The sequence below is a fragment of the Morus notabilis genome, unplaced genomic scaffold (genome assembly GCF_000414095.1).
Source record: "Morus notabilis unplaced genomic scaffold, ASM41409v2 Scaffold1292, whole genome shotgun sequence".
Taxonomy (NCBI): domain Eukaryota; kingdom Viridiplantae; phylum Streptophyta; class Magnoliopsida; order Rosales; family Moraceae; genus Morus; species Morus notabilis.
In genome coordinates, this window is record NW_010361938.1 from 20178 (window position 1) to 28600 (window position 8423).

An 8423-nucleotide genomic window follows, 5' to 3' on the forward strand; every position below is an offset into this window, starting at 1 on the left:
TTGAAATTTCATCAATGGCCAAGATTTAGACAAAACACTTATAATCCAAAGGTAGATATTAGATATGGAATCAATGGCTAAGATCTACCCACTTGTGTTTTGATCCAAGGGCTAGAATGTAAGATGACATACTATAAATAGGTGGAGGATTTAGAGTTTATTCCATCCTTCATATGGGAAAGAGTTAGAAAGAGAAAGTTAGAGAGAAAGAGATGTAGGAAGAAGAAAGAAGGAAGATTCTCTAAATTTTGAGGACAAACTATCACAGATAGTAAGTTGTAAGATACTATATAAGTATACCTTTTACTGCATCACTTGAACAGTAGTATGTTTTTAATGAATGTTTTCAATTTATATATATTATTGTTAGAACACTTTCATGAGATCGAGATTTAAAAAGTGTTTTTAGAGTATGATATGAATCTTGTGTTTATTATGAACTGATTAAAGTACGATAAAGTAAAGAGTCAAATCCTTGAGAAACAGGAGATTCCAAGATAGGGGTCATAGGAAAAGAGTTATAATAACACAAGATGAATATCATACAAAAGGGACCTAAATGTTAAAGAAAAGTATTTTCAAAGTGGAAATCACTATATGATTTACTTACTGAGCTTATGCTCATATATTCTCGTGATGCAGGTAAGTGTTAAAGTAGAAGTTTCAGTTGACTGAGCAAGAAAGGTTCAAAGTCCCATGACGAATTAAGAGATCTTTGTAATCTTAAGAATTTGTTGGAAGATTGTAATTGTGTTAGATGTACTATTAAGAATACTGTAAATCCAAGAATTCTGCTCGAGGATTGTACTTGATATTGAGATTATTTTTCTATTAAAAAGTAATATAGTAACGTAAGTTAACGTTTCTCTCGAGCCGAGGTTTAGAACATCACATAAAACTCCACACAAAAAACACTGTATGCCTTTGAAAATATTCTAAATTTTCTGTTATTGAGGAATGATGAACAAGTGATGCTTTATTATAAAGTGATAACTAACAATTACTGTGTTTGTACTATTATACGATTAAGTCATTAGTGATAATTGGTGTCGGCAGTACATTTTATTTTCCTGAAGCCTTTCTATAAATATTATATCTTGAGAATCATTGACAGTAGTCGAGATTCAGATTTCTTTTTATCTAATTACATGTCCCTTTTAATTATTCCACTTTTCTCTTATCTAATTACAAGTCCCTTTTAATTATTCCACTTTTCTCTTATCTAATTACAAGCCCCTTATATATACTTGTATAAAAGTGAAATGATAATAATCGTCAAGAGTGATTAAAAAAATGCTACTTTGAATCATGCATCCATGTTAATTTATTTCTTTACTGTTAATTCTTTTATTTATTTTTTCTGCAGCATTTCTTTCTTAATTACAGAATTATTAATGTTCGATCAACCTTTTTTTATTACACGAATAGAATAACGACATAAAAAAGATGTATAAAGGTGACATGATAACAAGTGAATAGTGATTAAGAAAATGATAATAAAACCAGGCCTTACTTTGAATTAATATTCATGTATGCAATTTATCTCTTCTCGGTCCTTTTTTTGCTGCTGTAATTTCTTTCTTTATATTGGCAATACCATCACATTACGTACGTACTATCAGACAATTAGGAAAACAAAACCTAACAATTTTTTTTTCTAATATTTGTGGTTACAGGTGGACGCAATTATAGATAGTCAAATAATGTCAATTTTTACTATATCGAACTAAAACGTTAAATAATAATTCAATGAAAATTAATAAAAATTTGGCAACCATAAACTATGTCTCGCCAGTGTGATGTTTTATCATATACTTGAGTCATTTTAAAAAAAATATAGTGCGTTATATAGAATTATTCTCTCTACTGATCTGTTAAAAACGTAATGTGTTGCATACCGGTAAATTTTTGTAGAGATCTCACTGTAGAGAAAGCATCGTAAAAAACAACAAATAACGTGGGACTTGATATAATTGAAGGAATTAGAGTGTCTTAGGGTCTGTTTAGTTCGTGGTTCGAGTTTGAGTTGAGATGTGATTTTATATGAGAATTTTTTACTGTAAGAAAAAAGTTAGATGTGATTGTTTTTAAAAACTTTTTATTATAACAAAATTTGATTTTTAAACTGAAATCAGTGAAATGAACGGAGTCTAATTTACATACATTGACGAGATTGATTAGGCAGGGTTTACGCAGATTATGGAGATTGTCAGATTGGAAATAAGTTATCCCAAATCTTGCACTTTTAAAGAGGACATGACCTCTGAAGTTGAGTGAAAGATTTTCATGTCAAGAATCACATCTTTCTTGCACAAGAATAAATCTCAAAAGCAGATCAGCTAAAAGAGAAAAAAAAAATTTAAGAAAATAATCAAAGAATATGCAGTACAAAATCCCGCGTCATGATGACAAAGTAAAATTTGCTAGCTTTATTTTAACACCATTTTGTTAAGTATGCATTAAGTAATACTTTTTCTTTTCAAATTTTTGCTCAAGTATACTATCAGGGATGCTTTTCACATCAAACATATGTTAGGAACAGTAGTGTGTTTGGTAAAGGAATTCGTATCCTGATTCGAATTATGATTTATAATTTATTACAGTATTTTCTCTCATAAAAAATACACGTAAATAAAAAATAGTTCTAATATTATGATTCTAATCAATGAACCAAACGTCTCAAGAGTCTGTTTGGTAAGGGAATTCGAATCATAATTTAAATCATGATTCATAATTTATAATAATATTTTTTCTTACAAAAAGTACACGTAAATTGATAATGATTCTAAATTATGGTTAAATCATGAATCAAACGTCTACTAATATTAGTGAAGTAAGGGAATTCGAATCATAATTTAAATCATGATTCATAATTTACAATAATATTTTTTCTTACAAAAAGCACACGTAAATTGATAATAATTCTAAATTATGGTTAAATCATGAATCAAACGTCTACTAATATTAGTGAGTTTTATATATATACAAAAATTCTATTTTATCAACTAGTCAGATATTCTCATATACAATAAATGCCGATATCATGAGTATAACGCTAATTATTATTTAACACGTGATTTGTCATTGACTAATTAGTCAGACAAATTATTAATAATAATTGATGAGAGCAAACTAATAAGATATATACTCACTAATATTAAAAATATCCTAGGAGGATATGTTCTGATTAATTGAGTGGTATATATGTTAATTTATGCTATTGAGTGGCGTAAAAGAGGACATCTTTGTGTGGTATTTCTCTCTTAATTAATTGATTAGTTTATAAAAATATGTTCTTTTCTTACGACTCGAGTTGAGAACTTGAATTGTAAAGTGAATTTTATATGAGAGAAAATATTGTAATAAAAAAATTAGATTTAAATTTTTATGAAAGAAAATACTATAGTAAAACAACTAAAGTTGTGATTTAAGTTGTAAAAAAAACTTACCCTAAATCACCCGCTTCTTAAAGAAACAATAGGCTTATATAATTTATTAATTTCAGCCAACAAAAAGCTATGGGTGCGTTTGGTTTCGTTTCCAAAACATTTTTAACGTTTTTTAAGGAGGAAAAAATGAAATTGTAAACGAAACGGCGTTTGTTTAAGAAATGTTTTGAAAATGAAAACGAAAACGAAAACAATGAGAATGGTTTTTGTAAAGGAATTTAAAAAAAGTTGAAAGTTATTTTCACTTTTCTGTTTTTATTTTCTAATACTTATCAACAATATTATAATATATTAATTAATAATTATAATTAAACACGATTTCACTTTTTTATTATACTCAAAACATCTTTTAAAAAACCAACCAAACGCAATTTCAGAATCATTTTCAGAATGATTATCAAAACAATCTCATTTTTACTTTTTATTAAAAATAAAATCATTTTAAAATTAATTCTAAACGCACGTTATAAATTTCTAAGTTTGACGAAACTTGGACCCCTTTGCCATCTTTTTAACTTTCAACTTCTGACTAATAAAAAAAAATCAACTTCTGAGTCTTCTGACCAAAGAGATTAGGGGGCAAAAAAAAAAAAAGTACTTGGCCTAAATTCTCGAAACTTTCGGTCGACTTTGAGGCACATGCAATGTCTGCTTTGTAATTATCCGGCTCCACCAAACCCCAAACCTATACATATATAATGATTGATTTAATTGCTTATTGGTTTGTTGCAATGTTTGCAACTAGAGAATGTTTGAAAAAATAAGAAGAAAAAAGAGAAACATAAGTATTCCATTGTTTTTGGTAGAAGTTATATAATTGGTTGTAACTCGCAACTAGACTTTGTGCATGGTCGTGTCTAAGAAGGTGGTCATTTTAACATGTGTATTTCTCGAGCTAACCTAATAAGACTAAAAACGTTTTTGTTTTTGTTTTTTTTAAACGATCATCTAAGACTAGATGTCAATTAGACATTTAGAATATAAAAAACAAGTTTAACACTACTACTAATTGTAACAAAGAAAAAAAAAAGTTTCTATTAGTAGTCTTTTGCCACGTTGACAAAGTTGAAAGATCAATTCGTTTGTCGATTTTGCGGATTCAAATGAAATTTGCAATTAACTCGTGGAGCATTAACACCTAAAGTTTGTCCAATAATTAGGCCAAGTTGCAAAACATTATGCATGTAAATTACCTATATCTAGAAACATCAAACTTTTGTGATATATCCATAAACGATCTTTTTCGATTTGTTTGTAATTTTAATTTTAAATGATCAAATATTGCTTATAATTACTCAGAATTCACAAACGCGTAAATTGATCACGTGTTGACTACTTGTGGGGAAAAAAAAAAAAAAAAAAAAAAAAAAAAAAAAAAAAACCCTTTACGCAATGAGTCTGCTCCCCAAGAGTTTTTAGGAGCTTTTTTTTAATTTCCATATAATAGAGCAAATCACACGCACAATGGACGAAGACCCATGTTTGGCTTTGTTTGGTTTTGGATCACGTTCCAAATTCCATGAACTATAAATTTCTTTCTCTCCAACTTTACGTGTTCCAATTTGTATTTTCTGATATTCTCTTTCTTAATTTTTTTTTTCATTGACGGGAAATTTTCAATGATCATCTGTTAATCAATCTTTTCTTTCCTAGTTGAACTCGCCATTATTGAATATCCCTTGCTGGTCACTTTCTTGTCCTTTTTCGCTTGGATATTGCCCTTTTCTTTGTAATAATATATGGTACTTATTCGTGAAGCTTGAGAAGATAAAATATGACAGTTGAATATTGAAAATAATTGAAAGCCCGAAGAGGCAGTATATCTTGGGAAAGAGTACTTTATTTGTAACTACAATATACGACATACCATGTTCTCTCCAACTCTTTTGAGCTGGCTCTATTTGCTTATACATTTACATGTAGATTACGTTTTTATCATATGTCCGTTTCGGAACATATCTAACTTAGTGGACGTTTGGTCAATAGATTCATAATCATTCTTGATTTACGTGTATTTTTTGTGAGAGAAAATATTATAGCGAACCACGAACTATGATTCAAATTATGGTACGAATACACCAACCAAACGCACCCTAGTTTATTAAATTGGGGTTACTATTTATAGACTACTTTATAGGCAAAACGTAATATAATTCTCATATATACACAATAATTATTGTAATAAATAAAATAAGAGTTATTCAATAGACCGGATGTGGCACACAATTAGTGATGTAGTCATATTTTTAGTGGAAGCACTATGAATGTAGAAAAAGTATTTAATTTATTGAATAAAAACTAGTTATATATATTTTAATTATTGAGTGGAAGCCCGGTTAATTTTTATAAAATGGGACCACAATACAACATAATCTTTCAATTATTTAATCGGGGTACTCTATCTATTCATCCTTTTTCCTCATATTTACTTTAGCTAATTAATCACAATTGCCATAAGCGTCACCCGAACTATGTTCTTGACCCATTTTAACTCTTGAACTTCAAAGCGTTACATATTGCACCCTAAACTATACTTTTTGTGAGATATTCGATCATCGAGTTATTACTAGATCATAAAAAGCTCAATGAAATTATTCATCCTCTGCGCTCATGGTATTAAATAATGATGAATACTACTTTGTATAAATCACGCCTTTAAGATGAATTTAACTAAATTTAAGAGTGCGTTTGGAACTCGTTTCAAAATGATTTTATTTTTTGTATGAAAATGGAAATGAAAATATTTTCAATTTCAGACAGAAATCATTTTTGAAAATGCGTTTGGTAGTTTTATCAAGAAATTATTTTCAGTATAAAAAAAAATATTAATGTCTCTCTCTCCCTGTGCTCAAGAGAGGAGAAAACGGAAACAAAAAATGAAAAACGACTAAAAGTCATTTTTCATTTCTCTCTCATTTTACACTAAATCAAAAAATCGTTTTCATTTTCCTTTTTTATCTTTAATTGTGCCAAACGTCGTTTCTCTCCCGTTTTCATTTTTTTCTCAAAAAATGTGAAAAACAAAAAATAAAACCAACTCCAAACAGGGCCTAACTTTCCATAATAAGCTCATGTAGAGAGAGTAAAATAAGTCTTTTTTCCTTATTTTTCATTTTTAAAATTTGTTTTAAGTGTGATTTGTTTAAAATACCTTTCTTTAGATAAACAGGTGAGTGTCACGTTGTTGATTCAGTTGAGTTGTTAACGATTTTGTGACATATAACGACTATACCTGGACCAAGAGCTAGCATAGCTTAGGACACATCTTGTAATGTTTTAGAATTGGAGGATCAAAATGGAACAATTATAAGCGTAGTTTAGAAGCTGAAATTGACATTAACCGCTTGTCATAAATACTCTACTTAAATCTCTTAAATTGAGTAATTTCAAACACTTTTATTTTTAATTCTCAAAAAAAAAAAGATATTGCTTTCTAGAGGAATCGTGAATTTTATCAAACGAAATTAAAAAGAAAAGAAAAGCTTGATTGGGAATATTTCGCAGGATATTGTTTCACTTCATAGTTCATATACAACGCAAACAAATATTAGCAGTGGAATTAATAATTTGCTCGCTATTTTATACATAATTAGGTTGGATCCTGGATTGATGTCGTTTATTTGAATTTTTTAAAACTTGTGTACATCGAAGATGGAATAATCATGAATTTTTATTGTGTCGCATATATAATTCTATTGCTACCAAGTCAATTGATAAAAATAAAAATGCTCTTGATGAAAAAGGAACCCAAAAAAAAAAAATTATTACCGTCAAACAACCATTATTGCTTGGAGAATAAACTTGGAAAAGCTTATGATCTGGTTAGAGGATTCCTTTCAAACTGAAAATAGGTATCTTCACCAAACAAAAGCACTTTCGGTCATAAAATTAGACCTCCGTCTTTTGTTTGTTTCGATAGAAAGACCTTCATGTTATTTTCCCAAAAAAAAAAAAAAAAAAAGAACCTTCGTGTTTATTACCAAATGGCTAATATCACGCTCATTTCTCAGGTAAAGTATGAACTAATGACTACTCAAGACACCATGATTATAATAACTATGACAAATTGGAAAAGAAAAAATATTAGTGGACGTTTGGTTCATGAATTCAGAATTATAATTCAGAATCATTCTCGATTTATGTGTATTTTTTATGAGAGAAAATACTGTACCGAACTACAAACCATGATTCAAATCATGCCACGAATGCACCTTTTACTTTTTGAGAGGTTGCATTTATTAATAAAATTATGACACCTTATGAGTTAGTACACAAATTAAGATTAGAATTGGTGTCTCTAGTATTTTTCTTACTTTGATACTTTATGCCTGAACTACTTTTTACTTTTTGTTTATAAGTTCTCTCTTTAAATCGTGCATAATTACTCACCAAAATAAGGCGTATTGCAATTGCCGCCTTGATCAAACTTTGATATATTAATTTTTTACAATTAAAGGGAGTTTTTTTTTTTTTTTTTTTTGAATTTTATGGATCAAAGAGTGTACTAGTGTCTAGTGTTAGCACTAAAGGAACGTACGTCTAAACATAAGTTTAATAATATGGTTTACCAGTGAAATTAAGGAAGAAAAGATTCATTGTTAAAGGCAAACATACACTAATATAGATACTTTGGACTAAAATCCAATAGATTTGGAGATAGAAAACAAAAAACCGAAAAAAAAAGGAAAATATGTTGCCGAAATTCCCGGCGGCGATGCAATTAGTATCTAATCAAATTGAAAAATGGTCAAAAGGAGAGAACTCAAACTTTTCATCTCCTCAAAGAAAAGCAAATTAAATATAGAAAAAGAAAAATCTAAATCACAGATTTAGATTTCCATAAGAGGTAAGAACATATAAAAGGCAAGAGTTGGATATGAAATCTGTCTACAGATTATGGATAAACGTCCTCTCAAATCCATGCCTCTCAGCGTGGCAATGCATCAATATCTATAGAATATATATATATATATA